This window comes from Miscanthus floridulus, chromosome 5 (genome assembly GCF_019320115.1).
Source record: "Miscanthus floridulus cultivar M001 chromosome 5, ASM1932011v1, whole genome shotgun sequence".
NCBI lineage: Eukaryota > Viridiplantae > Streptophyta > Magnoliopsida > Poales > Poaceae > Miscanthus > Miscanthus floridulus.
The window spans coordinates 63,438,475-63,458,007 of NC_089584.1; the positions used below are offsets into that span (position 1 = coordinate 63,438,475).

The 19,533-nt window shown below is 44.2% G+C and overlaps 1 pseudogene; it reads right to left on the reverse strand.

Annotated features, from left to right (window-relative positions):
* Nucleotides 1-1,854: 1,854 nt before the first annotated feature.
* LOC136454707 (3-ketoacyl-CoA synthase 6-like) lies at nt 1,855-4,379 on the reverse strand (annotated as a pseudogene).
* Nucleotides 4,380-19,533: the final 15,154 nt, after the last annotated feature.

Genomic DNA, 19,533 nt, shown 5'->3' on the forward strand with positions numbered 1-19,533 from the left:
GTTTGTAACACAATAGCAACTCCCAAGCAGAAACATATCTTCAACTCTTTGCATTTCTCTACATCTAGTATTGTGGCAATGAACACATCATTGTAAGTAGAAGCGATCTTTGACGCCTCCTCCGCAAGCATGGCTGACAAGACAAAGGATGACTACAATAAGTATACTAACAATTAATCTATGAAGAACAATCAAAGTTTGATGAAAGATCTATTGACAAGGGGTAAGGACATTTGCAGGAGAGTTTACAAGCTCTCTTCTGAATATCACACCTGACGAAGATAATTAACATACTTGTTTCTGATCCATCTTGGCACCATAACCCAGTCCAATAATATCAACCTGCTTCAGGTGCACCTCTTTTGATGCAGACTTGTATCTGCTGTCCCTCATACAACCCCTAGCACGATTCCTGTGATTTTGGCAGAAAATTCAGGCTCAATCCACTGCACTCCATAACCATCACAACATGACAGAAAAAGAGGACTGTGTAGGAGAATCAACTTACAAGAATAAATCAACAAAATTAGCAATACAAAAAAGCAGAAGTAATCGGAATGGTTACTATATCTCGATAGCAGGGGTATGTTGCCTGCAAAGAATTTTTTGTTTGTTATTAGCATGTATGGCCATGAAAGGCATTATCCAGTTTATCTAGTGCATTGTCTAGTTAACATGAACACATAAATGCAAATCCTATCGGGATTACATTTTGCAACGCCACTACCAAGCTAACACAATAGTACTACTATACTACAATCGAACAAAGGACCATATTTGCATCGTGAACCCAATAGATTCTATTCATGTCACCATTGATCCATCATTTGTGGTGCACTCACAAACAAAGTATCCAGAGATTTACCTGGTTCTAAAAATAGCAAACATTTATGCTTCTAAATCCAAAGTATCGAACAACCGTGACCTCAAACAAAAAAAAGGAAAACCAAAAGGAATTATAGTAGCACAAATAAGAACTCACCGCTGCTTCTCCTCGGCGACGATGAAGACAGCGAAGGACCTGAGGTCGGCAAAGGAGCAGACGTGGTCGTCGGGCCAGACCACACACGACGGGCCCGACTGCGTCGACCACGCCACGCCAAAGTGGTCGGATCTAGGCACGAACGACAGCGGGGGCCGCTCCTGGTACTTGCCTGCATCTGGAGGAACATGGCGAAGTTGAGGATGGTCGCCGCGAGTTGACAGCCATCGGCGATGAGATCTCCGGCACTGGGTGGTCCCAGACCTCGGTGAACGAGGAGGCTTGAGCCAAACAGTGCGGTTGGGGCGGCCCGTGCTGCCTAGGAAGCCGCACGCGGAGGTGGCAGGCGCGCGCGCAGGTAGCGACGCGTGTGGCCCTAGAGAGGGTGCCGCCGCGTGGCATGGGGAGGGTCAACGAGTGTGGCTCTGCGCGACCTAGTGAGGGTCGGTGACGCGCGGCCTGGGTTGGGGTGCGAGCACGACTGGCGAGGTCCGCCATGTGGCCTGGAGATGGGCGGCGAGAGGCACCGGCGGGAACCCTAGCCGTGGATCGGTAAGTGTGGCGAGTCATGGACTGGGAGGGGAGGGGAGGGGAGGGGAGGGGAGAGGAGGGAGGATGATATTTCATTTTTTTCAAGAAAAAGAAAAGGACAAGCTACGAATTGAACTCTCACCGATGGGCGGGGGCGTGGGGCGTTGGAGGCAGAGTGAGGCTTCAAATGCAGGAGGAGGCATGAGAAGCCTACCATCACACACACAACATTGGCCATCGGATTGGGTTTGAAGCACGTGAGGGGTGTTTTTAGCTCTTGATTTTAATAGAGACGATTTGCTGTGTGCATTTTTCTGAGTGTACAAAAGTTAGAAGGGGATCTAGTATAGTTTTGATTGGTCCATTATAGTAGAGATTTGGTCAAGGGCCTCCACAATTTCTGGGAGTTGCACTGTGTAGCGGTGGATGCAGTCGGCCCACAACCCCTCGGCGTCAGTGGTAGCCTTGAGGCACTCCCACGCCACGCTATTGCAATTGCAATCGAAACGATGCCAAAGGAGATCATCCATACGCGGTCTCCCTTCCTGATGCTTGCCTTTGGCCTCGATGTACGCCAGCTCGTACAACACCGAACTGCTGCACGTGTTTCCGAAACGGTGCAGCCTCATCCACGACAACGGCTTGACGCCAACACATCCTCGTCGGAGAGGCCGAGGCCGCGCTGCACCTCATCGATGACCCCACGCCCACCGGCGTGGATGCAGAAGTGCTCGAACGCTGTGTGGAAGTCTGGACGGTACAACCTCACCCGGCCGCTACAACCTCACCCGGCCGCTCTGCAGCCTCCGCTTTAGGAGGGACAGAGCAACAAGGAGCTTCTCAGAAGCAGGCAGGACCAGAGGGCCAAAGGCAATGATGTTTGTTTTGAGGGTCTGCCCAGTAGTGGGCATGAGGTCCTTGGCAGGGCCGGCTCTACAATTTTAAGGGCCCTTGGGCAAGCAAGACGATAAGGACCCAATGAACTATGTAAAGACCAAATCATAAAAGTTAATTTATAGCATATACTTAGTTTGTATAAAAGATAACGATAGTACAACAAGAAAATTAAAAGAACAATAATTGTTATGATTACCTCAAATAAAAATATAATGCTTCAGTGCCTTGTAAAAAACTGTCTTTAGGCATTTATTGATGCAAAATCTTTAAGAACAATATAAAGATCAATGTGGTCCAAAACATTCTTCCCAATATTTTACTTTTCTGAGCGCCCGACAAATGCTTCTTATGCAGCATCTAATAAGTATCTAAATAAATACATTGAATTAGAACTTTATAACCCTACCTCTATACAAGTAAAGCACATACACAAAACAATTAAACAAATAAGAAAAAATAGGCTTCAGTAATGTCCCTGGCGTTAGCTTCTAGAGGTCCAAGTAAAAAATTGGAAATTGAAAAATACTAATCAGTAATGGGTATTGGCATGTTGGGGTTGCTTACTGTGATCGCATCTGCTATTCGCCGTCCTTGCATGCAGTTGCAGCTCGCGTTGTCGTGACACCACGGCGGTGTGCGGTGCGTCGGTGAGTCGGCGTCTCCACGCAAGAATAGCGCGTCCACGCCGATGAGCCAGAACCGGAAGCGCCGGCGCCGGCGGAAAACGAACGCTAGCTCCTCGCTCGATCCGCGGCCTGCACGGTAGAATAGAAATAGGTAGGTATGGTATGGCATGGGCTGATGTTTGTTCAGCCTTTGAAAGCTTATGCCAAATAAGAAATTATATCTACTAATTACCTATATGCTCTTGGACCCCTAGCTCCTTGGGCCCTTGGTGGTCGCACCGGCTGCCCTCCCCCTAGAGCCAGGCCTGATCCTTGGAAAGACGGATCCCTATGCTGCCCTTGTCCTCCTCCTAGAACACGCACCGGTAAGCGCATCTCCCGCAGATGCCACGGTATGCACCATGCAGGCAAGACGGAACTGGGCGCCTTGAGCGGCAGAGTTGGATGGAGGTTGACAAGATCATGGCAGTGGCAGCCATGCAAAAAGAGGCAGTTGGGCACAGCAGCATGGAGTGATCCATGCCGACGTAGTACTACGATGAGAGAATCTCCGTGGAGACGATCGGTACGTGTGTGCCCGGCTGTGCCACCTGCAGTGCAGGAGGTTCCTGGCGAGGCCGAAGAAGATGAGTGCCACGCTGCACCCGATCCCGGACAGGTTCACGCTCCGCAATCGGCTCGTAGCTTGTACCTGTTGACAACCTTGTCCGTGAACACCGGAGTGGGCATTGTTGGAACCGGTGGTGACCACCGAGTTCACAATCTTAGAGCTGGCTTACAGCCGGCCTGGCTCGTTACCACGAGCCTGCATTCCCACAGGTCCCAGGTCCACCGGAGCTACAACATATAAGGCCTTGGACCTTCCCAACCCAAAAGACTAGCCTGATAGGTGAGGGTTCTCCCGCCTTATATGTTGTGCTCCCCCACCATCGCTACACGATGTGGGACTAAACCCCAACAATCTCTCCCTTAGTCACACATCGGGGTGCCCCCACCATATGTGTGATGCTTGAGATTTTATTTTGGGTTTAGCTTTTCTGACCATAGGCTCATGATACCAATTGTTGGAATCGGTGGTGACCACCGAGTTCACGATCTTGGAGTTGGCTTACAGCCGGCCCGGCTCGTTACCACGAGCCTGCGCTCCCATAGGTCACAGGTCCATCGGAGCTACAACATATAAGGCCTTGGGCCTTCCCAACCCAAAAGACTAGCCTGATAGGTGAGGGTTCTCCCGCCTTATATATTGTGCTCCCCCACCATCGCTACACGATGTGGGACTAAACCCCAATAGGCGTGAAGATGCTGCAGTTGACGATGACCGCGGGCTTCACGGTCGTCATCCTCGAACACATCGTCGAGGATGTGGAGTGGCCGCACCACGTGCAGCCAGCAGGCAAGATCCTCGATGCTGACCGGCTATGCTGTGAAGAGCACAACAGTGACAGAAGTCATGGCGATGGCGATGACGGCGAGGAAGTTGTTGACGACGAGGTGGCTGAGCCTGGTATGATGCCTTGAGGGCCTTGGCTTTATTACTAGCTAGAATATCCCGGCGTCATGCATTGTCTACTATGCTTACATGTGTGTGCACTGTGCAGTGTCAATGGAATCTTGGATGCATGTTAGAGTTTTAAAAACTCTCACATGCATCAACTAGCGGGTGCCATAGTATTTCAATCACTATACTATACCCCAGTTATAGGCTTTGGTCTAGTAAACATGCAAGACAGGTAAGATCAAGTTCCAATACATTTAGTCTTTTCACGATAAGATCTCGCTGATTCAGTTCTTGCTAATGTATATTGTCGGAATTGAAAGAACAACACTACTGCAATTAGAAGCTGGTTTCAAAATATGTTGGTAAGCTACAATTAGTCTATGATAAAATCTGCTGTCATTCCTGTTCTGATATAGGGAAGGTTCATTGTATTGGGAAGGTTCATTGTCCAGATATACTTATTCTATTTCTCAGACTGAATAAATATATATCATCCTTTCTTTCAGACTAATTAAACATCAAATTGAAAAGGATTCCCTACAATACCAGTTGCATACATTTTTGCATGGAGATAGGAAAAGGTGCAATTGGAGACTGAAGGCATCCGGCGTTCCCAATCTAGGTGACCATGAGTGACGTGCAGATAGTCTTTAAGTCATGATTCTGTTTCTTTTTATTTTTCCAATTTAGCTTTCATTTTGTTGATTAAGTTAATGGTACTATGTGCATCGATTGGTTGAGTGCAGAATGAAATTTGACTTGTGGATGACATCAGTGCAGCATGTAACAATTTTTTTATAAGGACGTGTGATCCATCACTAGGTACTACGTGCATGAATTTGTATCAATGCTAGCAAATAAGATATGAACCAAGCATCTACAATCCACACTGAAAATTTTTGATCCTAGGGTTACTGTTGATAGTTCAGTTTCATTTGCCACCGAGTGACCCTTCATATTGGCTCCGCTATGATGATTATGTTCTCCCTTTTTTTAGCCAGACTGCATTTCTAGTGAGCGAATAATGTACCAAGTTGAATAGAGCGATTAGAACATGTTCTTTACAATGTGGAAAAAAGACCCTACGGGTTGAATATAAAGTGACCTATATTTATTTATTGAAATTGCAGTGTAACAACGGACTATATATAATTCTTTTCAACTTCTTCCCAACATCTATCATCCTGGTGTTCAACAGTGATTGAGGAATCCAATTTGCTATCAGAAGGTGAGTATATATAAGAATGGGTATAATCATTCCATGGTACTGGAATGGGTATAATCATTTTCACAGATACTTGATAAGTTTTGTATGCCCTCAATGCAAGGACGTTGTGTCAAGTCATTGTTTTTGACAATGCATATTAGACTTACAAATATTTTTTGATAAAAGTAAGCGACTAACAATTTAATTGCAAGTAGTGAGATTAGCGGAGCTCTATGTCAAGTTTAATATTGTTCCTTCATTTCTTCTAGATCATATTCACTTGGAAGAGGTAGTGAGAGAGCAGATTGCAGGGGTCGAGGATCCTGAATGCTCTTCAGCTTTTGAGAAATTTTGTACTCACTTATCACTCCTCTTGTTTGCCACGACAGTTTGGTGGTTGTTGAAGGATTCAGTGAGGAGTCCATTTTTTTAGTCCATTGAATTCATCGTCTTTAGATGACCCTTTTTTCAATTAGATGCCATTTTTCAGATCTTTTTTTGGTACTACTGCATTGTGCAAGGTTTACCGAGTCAAGACACATCATGCTAAACCAATAAAATATAGAAGGATCAAACTGAGTCCATATTTATGTTTTTATAGCTGGCTAAATGTTTCTGATGTATTTTTTTGTTAAAAGTTGTATAATACACATTCTTGAATGGCGTATCAGCGTAAGCACAGGACAAATTTCTATAATATACTAAAAATGATGCAATGAATTGGAATATCTCTTAATTGTCTTGCTCTACTCTATTTATGTGACGAAATACCACCGTAGTTTGGTTGTTTTGTTGTTTTCATATGCTACAAGAAGAACCAACGTTAGAGATCTGCCGCCCCCATGAGGGGCAGAAACAGTGGCTGGAACCTCTGCTGACAGGGGCAGGGGGGCCTTGGTGGGCCGACCCTCTATGCAATTGACGAAGGTCGTGCAGGGTTCGGGTGAGGCTTTGGTGGGGGGGGGGCTGAAGCCAATCCACAACCTGACCCGCCGAGGGATGATGGTGCATGTGATATACCGCTGGACAACGATGAGGAAGCTGAGGATAAAGGCGTCAACACCGTGAATCAGATGCATGAAGAGCTCCAAGAGAAAAGATGTCACGTCGAGGCCCATGTGAAGCAGGCGCGCCTGCGAGTCATCAGACAGAAGGCAGACGAGGCCAAGGAACAACTCAGGAGAATGGATGAATATCTGTCCACCGTCGAAGCAAACCCCAACTATGTACCTGAGCAAGAGCCATACCAACCACCGCAGCTAGTTCACCATGGTCTGAGGCTCGGCAATAACCCGCCACCACCACCACCTCTGCCCTAGCCAAACCTTCGCATCCACCAACTCTATCCAGAATACATTCCCCCAGCCATCCAACCCTAGCCACAAAGAAATCAACCCCCGCCAATGCCTTATGACCCAAAGTCGCCTCTAACCCAAATCCTACAAACCAAGAGCTGGCCACCTGAGTACAAACCACAAAACCTACCAAGGCATGATGGAAGTGTTGACCCTCGACAATTCATAATGAGCTATAAAGCCGCAGTGGCAGCAGGTAGGAGGAGATGAAACCACCATGGCAAAGTCATTTGTCATCATAGCCCGAGACATTCACTCAAAGCTGGTATTGCAACCTCCAACTCAGGGTCCATCGATTCCTAGGGGGACCTCCACGACAAATTGTGCTCAAACATTAAAGGCATCAACCCCATAGCCAACAATCCCATGGATCTATTTGCTTGCAAACAAGCCAAAAGAGTACTGGCAATGGGTTGTTCACCTCAGAACCAGAACCTCAAACATAACCGATGAGGCAGTCATCCTCATGGTAGTCAACAGCCTATGGCCGGGCCCATTAATGGGAACGGGGATCCCGATCTTTCGTCAGGTAGAGGTAACTATCGTTGTGGCAGAGAATGACACACCGATCCGGCTTTAGATCGAAAGATCGAACCCTGCAATTTTAGCACCATAGCTCCTCTGGTTATCAACCAAGTCACGGACCGAGTTGACCTCACCAAGAAGGCTAATCCCTGCCTGCGCAACGCAGAACACAAGCAAGAATAAGAAAGAACACAACCAAATTGTAGATGAATGATTAATCTCACGAAGTTGGGGTCTCACAAACCGATGAACGGTGAAACTATTCTTGACAGAATAATCTAAGCAAAACCCAAAACCTAATGACGGCAGCGGCGTATGATTATAAAGGTCTTAGGGTCGTTGCCTACCCTGGACATGCCCCCTAATGGGCCCAAACATGATACACGGTCCATTGGACCAAAAGACGGTGTCGTAGCACCCTGACAGATTCTAGACACTGACTTGTTTCGATGATTCCCATTGATTCTGGAGGCCTTTTGATGTGAGACCACTTGGATTGGCTTCCTTATCAAATGAGCTTTCCAACCATATGTAGATTGTCAAAAACGGAGTCTGGATGGGTCCTAGGTGACTAGTTTAAGGCACACTGGTCCTGAAGGCCGAGGCAGACTCGAAATCATGTTGGATCAGGACTCCGGTTTCTATTGGACGTCCTTGCTGGTCATCATCACCTCCACCACATCTCCTTCATGACCCTCTCCAATATTCCTAAGCAGGATAACATCATTAGGTAGTAGTCTATTCTCAAAAGTATGAAAAGGATCGCTTAAGAACGAGCTCACCTCTAAATTGAGTTGACGCATTTGAGCCCAGGTCATTGAACCTTGCATGACGGTTGGAGGATCAGCAGATGCATCTAAAGGAGTGATGTCCTCATCATCCTCCCCCTCTTGAAATGGAGTCATCCTCGACTCAAGCTCATCTTCTTCTCCCAAATAAGGTTTTAAATCTACAATGTTAAAGGTTGGACTAACCCCGAACTCAGGTGGCAACTCAAGTTTGTAGGCATTATCATTTATTTTCTCAATAATCTTATAAGGACCAGCTGCTCTTGGCATTAATTTAGACTTACGCAGCTTAGGAAATCTATATTTTCTCAAATGTAACCAAACAAAATCACCTGGTTCAAGTTTAATCTCTTTTCTACCTTTACTACCAGCAATTCTATACTTTTCATTCATTCTTTCAATATTTGCTTTAGTTGTTTCGTGCAACTTACGAATAAAATCAGCACGCTCTCTAGCATCAATATGTATTCTCTCAGTGGTAGGTAAAGGCAAAAGATCAATAGGAGCACAGGGGTTAAAACCATACACTACCTGAAAAGGACTTACCTTGGTGGTGGAATGTTCCGCCCTGTTATATGCAAACTCCACATGCGGCAAACACTCTTCCCACATCTTCAAATCACGCTTCAAAATTGCTCTCAACATGGTGGACAATGTTTGATTCACAACCTTAGTTTGCCCATCAGTTTGGGGATGATATGTTATAGAAAACAGTAGCTTGGTCCCCAATTTATTCTACAACGTGCACCAAAAATGACTTAAGAATTTTGCATCATGATCTGAAACAATAGTAGAAGGCATACCATGTAAGCGAACGATTTCTTGAAAGAAAAGGTCAGCAATATGAACAACGTCGTCGCTCTTATGACAAGGAATAAAATGTGCCATCTTAGAAAAACGATCAACCACCACAAAAATACTATCCCTCCCCCTCTTAGTCCTTGGCAAACCCAACACAAAATCCATAGATATATCAGCCCAAGGAGTAGAAGGAACAGGAAGAGGCATATACAAACCATGTGGGTTCAACCGCGACTTAGCTTTTTGGCATGTGGTACACCGAGCCATGTACCGCTCTACATCTCGCCTCATCCTTGGCCAAAAGAAGTGAGTGGACAGCACCTCCTCTGTCTTCTTGGCACCAAAATGTCCCATCAATCCGCCTCCATGTGCCTCCTGCAACAACAAAAGATGAACGGAACTAACTGGAATGCATAGGCGGTTAGCTCTAAACAAAAACCCATCATTGATCATAAACTTATTCCATGCACGTCCCTCTCTACAATTAAGCAACATGTCCTTAAAATCAGGATCAAGCACATATTGTTCTTTTATTGATTGAAGACCAAAAATCCGACAATCAAGTTGGGATAGCAATGTATATCTTCTAGACAAAGCATTAGCAATCACATTATCCTTCCCTTTCTTGTGTTTGATAATATAAGGAAAAGATTCAATAAATTCAACCCATTTAGCATGCCTACAATTCAAATTATTTTGAGAACAAAGATACTTAAGCGATTCATGATCATAATGAATAACAAATTCTTTAGGCCACAAATAATGACGCCACGTCTCTAAAGAACAAACAAGTGCATACAATTCCTTATCATACGTGGAATAATTAAGAATAGGGCCATGCATTTTTTCACTAAAGCAAGCAATGGGTTTACCATCTTGCATCAAAACACCTCCAATCCCAACTCCACTAGCATCACGTTCTAGCTCAAAAGTCTTACCAAAGTTTGGAAGTTGCAATGGTGCATGTGTGAGCTTGTCCTTCAAAGTGTCAAAGGACTCCTCATGTGCCTTTTCCCAATGAAACACCACCCCTTTCTTCGTCAACTCATGCAATGGGGCAGCAATGGTGCTGAAATCTTTGACAAAACGATGGTAGAATCCTACAAGACCAAGAAAACTCCTCACCTGTGTGACGGTTTGGGGAACCGACCAGCTCTTTATGGCTTCAATTTTTATCTCGTCCACCTCAATTCCCTGTGGAGTTACAACATAGCCAAGAAAAGAAACTCAATCCATGCAAAAGATGCACTTCTCAAGGTTACCAAATAAACGTGCATCACGTAAAGCATTAAAAACAGCACGTAAGTGATCCATATATTCATCAAAAGACTTGTTGTAAATCAATATATCATCAAAGTAAACTACCACAAAATGACCAATAAAAGCTCTTAAAACCTCATTCATTAAGCGCATGAAAGTGCTAGGTGCATTTGTCAAACCAAAAGGCATAACTAACCACTCATACAACCCAAATTTGGTTTTAAACGCAGTTTTCCATTCATCTCCAAGTTTCATTCTAATCTGGTGGTAGCCACTTCACAAGTCAATCTTAGTGAAAATTATAGAACCACACAACTCATCAAGCATGTCGTCTAGCCTAGGAATAGGATGACGATACCGAATAGTAATATTATTGATGGCTCTACAATCAACACACATACGCCAAGTTCCATCTTTCTTAAAAACCAAAAGTATAGGAACGGCACATGGACTAAGGCTTTCACGTACATACCCGCTGTCCAAAAGGTCTTAGACTTGCCGCTGAATTTCCTTAGTCTCCTCAGGATTGGTTCGATAGGTAGCACGGTTGGGCAAGGTTGCTCTCGGAATCAAATCAATTTGATGCTCTATTCCTCTCATAGGTGGCAGCCCCGGGGGTATCTCAGCTGGAAAAATGTCCTCATACTTCTGCAAAAGGTTAGTGACAGCAGGAGACGCCGAGCTAACAATATCATCAAGCAAAACATAACTCGTTTGCATACCAAAGCATAGCAAATATCATCATTAGAAATTTCAGCAAAGTCACATTTTGTTGCAAGCATAACACCACCCTTCAATTTAATCCCTTCGGCCTTAGAGATAGATGTAGACTTATCCTTTTTAGGTGGAAGAATAGAATTAGCAACTTGCTGATTTTCAGATTGATCATCATTGAAACTAGCAACGCGTTCTCTATCAGCTTGTACAATTTGAGCAGGGGTCAAAGGTACCAAAGTAATTCTCTTTCCTTTATGCACAAATGTGTATTTATTACTTCTACCATGGTGTGTAGCATCATTATCATGTTCCCAAGGATGACCCAATAAAAGTGAACAAGCTTGCATAGGTACCACATCACAATCAACAGAATCAACATAAGAACCAATAGAAAATGATACTCTACAAGTTTGTGTTACCTTTGCTTTACCAGAATCATTTAGCCACTGAATATGGTATGGACATGGGTGTGGGCGTGTGGTCAAGCCAAGCTTCTTGACCAAATTAGAACTCACCAAATTGTTGTAGCTACCTCCATCAATAATGACACGTGCTCGACCGTTGCCGATGACGAAGAAAATCTGGAACAAGTTATGGCGTTGTAGCTTCTCAGGTTGCTGGACTTGTGAGCTGAGCACCCGTTGTACAATGATGCTCCTATAGGACACCGTGGCCTCGTCACCAAGGACTTCGCCGTCCTCCTCATCTGCATCCTGGTCTTCTTCATCCTCAATGTCAGAGGTGCTGATGTAACCATCTTCTGTAGCAATATATGCCCGCTGACTTGGGCAGTCCTTCTGCACATGGCCAATGCCATGGCAGCGGTGGCACTAAATGCCTGGAGTGCGTCCCGTTGATGCAATGGATGAGGCACTCTTGGTAGGCACCTGCAAAGAATTTTTACCTAAATCTGAAGGTCGTGTGGGAGGTGCCTTAGGTGTAGCAGAAACTCTAGAGGCTGTTGGTCGCTTGCTCGCTGGTGGAGGCGCCCAAAAATTGGTTGGCTTGGTCAGCCCTAAAGATGGTGCCGAGCGTGGCGTGTATGTGGTGCTGACCTTGCTCTTGCTCTACTGTTCACGCCCCTGCAATTCCTTCTCTGCAAGCATAGCAAACTAAAACAACTGGTTGATAGTGTTAAATTCTTTATAATCAACAATGTCCTGAATCTCATGCCTCAAACCTGAATAAAAATGACAGATGTCATCTTTGTTCCCCTCCACAACACTAAAGCGCATCAATCCCTTTTGGAGCTCACCATAGTAATCCTGTATAGATTTATCTCCTTGTTCTAAACGCATCAATTTCTTACGCAAGTCTCTATGATAAGAAGGGGGAACAAAATGATCATGCATAGCTACCTTAAGCTCTTCCCATGTACCAGGTAAAGCATCCCATGCAGCTAGCCCATTCCACCAAATAATGGCAAAATCCTTAAACTCACTAGTAGCTTGTCGAACTCTATGATGCTCAGGCACAAGGTGGGCACCTACTGTCATCTCCCAATCAAGATATCCCTTAGCATCATAATGACCCAAAAAAGATGGTATTGTGAACTTAATCTTAGCATAAGGATCATCGGGTATACGGTGATTATTACCTTGATGGTGGTGGACACCACCCATACCTGTCGTGTTGCGGCGAAGACGTTGTCATAATCTTGCTTGTCGGAAGGCGGCTCGATCTATGTTGCCAATGGCATCATGCATCGTGTCTTCTGGCAAGAGACCATCGGTGTTGCTGTCGGAGACGTCATTGTTGTTGACCGCCACCAATGTTTCCAACTCAGTAACCTTGTCGGTTAGCGTGGAAATTCATTTGTCCAATCTCTCCATGTTGTTGCCAATGTTGAGTTCAATGAGTGCGTCAGTGATGACCTTCCTGATGGCCTCATTCATCCTTTTTGGGCATCCTCTACAATAGCTTGTAGTTGCTCTTGGCTGACACACTTGTTGAAACCCTTAAGATTGTTATCTCCAGTCTGATCACCTCCTGCCATTGTAGACACAAAAATAGGAACAAACAGTGAAAGTTATCCCTACCAAATGACTACGTGGTTGTAGTGGTGTCACTTTTCATAGCAAGTGGAAATGTCTTACCAAGCTCTTACAAAGCTCTTACCAACGCAAGCAGTGGGCGGTACAACCGGCGGCTGGTTTGTGATACTTGTGAGGTAGTGGTACTGAGATTGCAAAGCCCTTTTTCTGTACTGATCTGAAGAATTTGTGGAGCTTGGAAGGCAAACAAAGAGTAAAATGTATATCTGGCACACAAGTCAGTAACAGAAAGTAATGCTGAATTATAGTCCAAAGTACTTGTTCTCGTTGCTGGTCTAAAATGCTCCAAGTACCAGGTGTGTAACAAATAAGCAAGTATGGTGGATAGCAAGGAGACAGGTGTGTGAAAAACAAGTATGGTGGATGGAAACAGCAACACAAACAAGGAACCAGATAGCGCACGCTAACACAGCTCACTTTGGTCTTCTCTATGTGCTCCTCTAGATATTGTTCCTCTTTTGCCCCTCTCTTTTTTCTATTTTTTGGGCTGTCGTTGTTTTTTTTGGGAAATTTTGACTTTTTGATTTTATTTTTTTGATATTTTTTCTTCACTTAGGAGCACAAAAGAAGTAACCACAAAAAATATGAGCTTAAACAAGTGAAAGACGTGGCCTGTGGAATTTTCAGAAAACTTGCTCAAAATCGACAAAAACCTTGTGACCATGAAAAGAGGATCTTGTGACCACTTTTTGACCAATTTAAAATTTTCCAACCCCGGCGTTGCCGGGGATGGACGAATCCAAAAAAAATTTCTGATCGATTTTGATATATGGAACATCAAAATCGGAGTTTGTATGCGAAAACTAGACCAGTTTTAAGAATTGGCTCCGAATTAGAGGACAAAAAGGGAACAATGTGCGCAAAATTGGTCACATCAGCAAAGATTTGATGGAAACGATGGGGGAAAACACATGAACTAGACTCTAACACGACCTAACCAGCAACAAGACCATGACCAGGACACAAACTCAACACGACGTACTCTGAAACCAAAATATGCAAAGGCTATGGCGTGGAAGGTTCTAGGACACGGAAAAAATGGCACTGGACTATGGGACGAAAGCGAAACACTCAAAACTAGGGGATAAATGTGAACTTGACAGTATACCTTAGCTCTGATTACCACTTAATGGGAACGGGGATCCCGATCTTCTGTCAGGTAGAGGTAACTATCGTTGTGGCAGAGAATGACACACCGATCCGGCTTCAGATCGAAAGATCGAACCCTGCAATCTTAGCACCACAACTCCTCTGGTTATCAACCAAGTCACAAACCAAGTTGACCTCACCAAGAAGGATAATCCTTGCCTGCGCAACGAAGAACACAAGCAAGAGCAAGAAAGAACACAACCAAATTGCAGATGAATGATTAATCTTACGAAGTTGGGGTCTCACAAACCGATGAACGGCAAAACTGTTCTTGACAGAATAGTCTAAGCAAAACCCAAAACCTAATGACAGCGGCGGCATATGATTATAAAGGTCTTAGGGTCATTGCCTACCCTGGACACGCCCCCTAATGGGCCCAAACACGATACACGGTCCATCGGACCAAAAGACGGTGTCGCAGCACCCTGGCAGATTCTGGATGCTGACTTGTTTCGACGATTCCCTTTAATTCTGGAGGCCTTTTGATGTGAGACCACTTGGATTAGATTCCTTATCAAATTAGCTTTCCAACCATATGTGGATCGTCAAAAATGGAGTCCAGATGCATCTTGAGTGACCTGTTTAAGGTAGACTAGTCCTGGAGGCCAAGGCAGACTCGAAATCATGTTGGATCAGGACTCTGGTTTCTATTGGACGTCCTTGCTGGTCATCATCACCTCCACCACGTCCTCTAAGTCCTTCATGACCCTCTCCAATGTTCCTAAGCAAGATAACATAATTAGGTAGTAGTCTATTCTCAAAAGTATGAAAATGATCGCTTAAGAACGAGCTCACCTCTAAATTGAGTTGACGCATTCGAGCCCGGGTCATTGGACCTTGCATGACGGTTGGAGGATCAGCGGATGCATCTGAAGAAGTGATGTCCTCATCACCCATTCTCCTCAAGGCTCGCAAGGAAGCCAGCAAAGATGATTGTTGAATAGCATGAAGTCATGGAAAAATACAGCATAGCAGACACATATTTCTGATTGAAATCTGAAGCTCAGAAAACCCAGCCGCGCCTGCCTCCACAGCCACAATAGAGAAACCAATACCCTCGCACTTACCCAATCAACGTCAATGCCATCGAAACCACACCTCCATAGCGCCAAAAGCAGCAACCGAACACGAGGCCTCAACAAACTTTCCCCAACAACCTGGGTGACAATAGAAACAACACCCAAAACAGACGCCTACCCAAAGAACCAACGAAGCTTTACTGCCATTTTTGGCCTAGTAAAAGGACACAACCAAACAGTGCACCTACTTCACAAAGGGGAAAGAGTTCCAAGAGGCACAACAGGCAACATCTGGGCCCCCAAAACCAGTCAACCACATAAGAAGACAACCCACCAACCCATCACCACTCCATACCACTATACACCAGTAAACTATGACATACCCTCACAACAATCATCTCAACATTACCCAACCTTCACAAACTACCATCACTACAATAGCTTCGACAACACCTAACACCTCTACAACTACCAAACCCACTCCAACCCTCAGCCATACACTATCACCCACCCACCAACCCCACCTTAACTACAAAACCAACACCCACCCCTACCACCACTGCCTCCACCACCAGCTCAACCCCGCAACAACAAGTGAAAATAGAACATACCAACCAACCCAACCAGATGACAATCAATAACCCAACCTCAACCTTCGAGTCATCCTCGCAATAACCTAGGTCCAACAAGGACAATGCAACAAAAGACAGCGCAAAGAGCACATGAGAAGGGTGCACCACATCTCCACAGAGGCCCCCCATAAAAACTCACAATGGTCACATGTACCCATAACCTTCGATAGCTCGGACCTCAAGCTGCGAGACTACCCTCACACAAATGCCATGGTCATCGAAACAAACATGGGATGGACAGTCACTAAAATACTGGTTGACACCAGTAGCTCCGTTGACATTCTATTTGCCTCAACCTTTGATAGCATGAAGCTCGATGGAAACCTACTACAACTAGCTGGTAACCCACTGTATGGCTTCGGTGGCGAGCAAGTTAAAGCAATTAGCAAGATCTCCTTGCCCGTTACCTTTGGCGACTAGAACAACATCAGAACTGAGCACATAACCTTTGACTTGGTTGACATGTTCTACAATTACAACGCTATTCTTGGACGAGGGATCACAAATAACTTCAGCGCTGTTCTCCACCCAGCGTACCTATCCATGAAGCTCCCAGCCACCAAAGGTGTCATCATTGTGTACGACGACCAAGATAGCACTTGGGCTGTAGAGAGCACAATCACACCTAGGTAGAGAAATGTAAACAACCTGAACAAGGAAAAGGCAAAGAACCGCTAGATAGACAAGAGTAGCCAAGCAGAGCAAAGCCGGCAGAAGAAACCAAAAAGGTACCATCGTTCGAAGGTAATCGAGACAAGCAAGTGATCATCTCCTCACTACTAGACGGTGAAGCCAAAAACAACCACATCTGGTTTTTGTGAGAAAACAACAATATCTTCACATGGTCTGCAAAAGACCTCCGTGGTGTAGACAGATCCATCATCGTGCACAACCTCGATGTTAACAAAAATTATCCAACAGTCAAACAAAAGCTCTGCAAAATGTTAGAAGAAAGAAAGCAAGAGGCAAAAGTAGAAATCCAGTGCTTGCCGGACGCGGGGTCATTTGGCCAGTAAAATATCAAACCTGGTTGTCCAATGTCATACTAGTAAAGAAAAAGAATGGAAAATGGAGAATGTGTGTCGACTTCACCAGTCTTAACAAAGCATGCCCCAAAGATGACTTCCCACTACCAAGAATAAGCATCGTCATCGACTCAGCAGTGGGATGCGAGCTGCTATCACTTGTCAACTATTTTTTAGGTTACCACCAAATTTGGATGAACCAAGAGGATGAGGAAAAAACAAGCTTCATCACCCCATTTGGAACCTACTACTTCTGAAGGATGGCAGAAGGGCTGCACAACATAGGCTCAACCTTTGCACGTATGACAGAGGAAGTGTTCAAGGAGGACAAAACCATATCTGCATATGTTGATGCCATTGTCATGTAGAGAAAACTCAAACATGATCACATCCAAGACCTCTCTAGAGCATTCTGCAATCTCCACAAGGAAGAGCTCAAACTGAACCCAGAGAAATGCATATTCGGAGTAAGCAAAGGAAAACTACTTAGATGCCTCATATTAGCAAGAGGAATCAAAGATAACCTAGAGAAAATCGATGCCATTCTCAACATGAAGCCACCTACCACAAGAAAGCTAGCGCAAAGGCTTGTGTTGATGGTAGTTAACACTCATCATAAACTATCAATATAACTTATATAAATGCAAGAATAGGATCACCAACATAGGTCTAGGGGTTTAAACTAATAAATTGCACAAGTTTTGATGAATTTATGTTTGCAGGAGGATTTATTCAGAAAACAAGCAAGGTGGACCAATTGTCAGATCAAATCATGTTTATCCATGACGAAGCCGACTTAGAAAGGATCTAGAATCATCTAGAAGACAATGCACTATGACCTGACCCTAGAGGCCCCTGGGTGGGGTAGGTCGGCCCCACCTATAGGCCGGTCAGCATCCTAGCCCCATGTGTTAGTCTTCGCTTCGAATGTCGTATCTCCACCACCTCTAAGATTCAATCTATGCCTTTGCTCAAGGTTGGTTCATATCGAGGGCTCAGATTTGACATTGCCATGGATTCATGGGCCCACAAGACTCCTGGTTCCCCCTATAAATAGCCCACCATACCTCCTCTAGAAGGCCATTTGAAAGCTGATCAAGAGCTACCACAATTATCCAAGAAGATCCATTAGAGAGAATAGGATAGATATCCAATACCTCAAAGCTTAGTATAGTCTAGCTAGTAAGATTCAAGTAGAGTTGGGCTACTACTCAGGATTCTAGATTCATCATATGAAGGATGGTATAACCATTGTATCCTCTATATTTCATGACTTTATTCTTAATCTATATTATGTTTCTATCTATCATGTTCTTAGTTTGCTTTGGTAGTATGCTTGATATAGTCATAGTTAATACTAAGTTTGCACATAGGTTCACAAAGCGCTTAGCTCAATACTCGAGTGGGTTAAGTGGTCAACATTGTGTAAGCATGGTGCTTATACGTTGTTTACCTACTGATGCACCCTACATTCCAGATCGTGTGGTAGATCACGAGACTGACAGTCTCGTTGAGTCCTTTGTAGTCCACCTCCCATTTGTAGGCCAAGTAGGACATGATTGCGAAGGAAGTCAAGCTCTATTCTTGATCTTCCTTTTGTAATGTCCCTTATGTGGAGATGAAGAGTTAATTATGCTATAGATGAAAGTATATATGCTTGGGTGTACATAAGAATTGATATTTAGGAACGACTTAGGAATCTTCCTCTTGTTTTATTACTTATTCTAGCTATACTGCATTTATGAGTATCTATTTCTATCTCTAGATTATTATCATTGCCATGCATTTATCATTTATATATATTTATTGGCTTACACCTGTTTTGAGTAAGTGTTTAGTTAATGACTCCATCATAAGTATATATTTATCAATGTCTCCATAGCCACTGCTCCTCCCTGTGGTAAAATATAAATAAACGATACCTGGAATACTCCTGGGTGAAGTGCTACAATGGTATATCTTTGTGCTTGTAGAATTCCTTATGTATAAATATATATTCTTTCTAAAGTCACAAGTGTCATTATTAGCAGTGATGCTAAGAAATATCAATAAGCATTTCTGGCGTCGTTGTCGGGGAGGGCACAGGCTAAAAGAAAATTGATCAAATAATACATATTGATGATATCATAACTATGCACCACTGCTCTGACTAGCTTACCCTTGTTTCTATTTGTTTATATCTTACACAGGGTATTGCAGGGCTGGTTTTGATCCACTCAGAAGCTTACACTGCAAAGAACAACACAAGGCTCATTAGGGTAAGCTTCTTAATCAGAATCAAACCAGTCAAGAGGTAGCTCAATAACAATTTCTGAAGCTATGGCTAACAAGACACTATGCGAGTTCTCTGCTCCAAGCACTAAGAACATTCATACAGAACCAACGCTCAAAACCAAGAACCTTGAGTTTGAACTCAAGCCAAGCCTCATCAACATAGTGCAAGCTAGCCCATTCAGCGAAAACG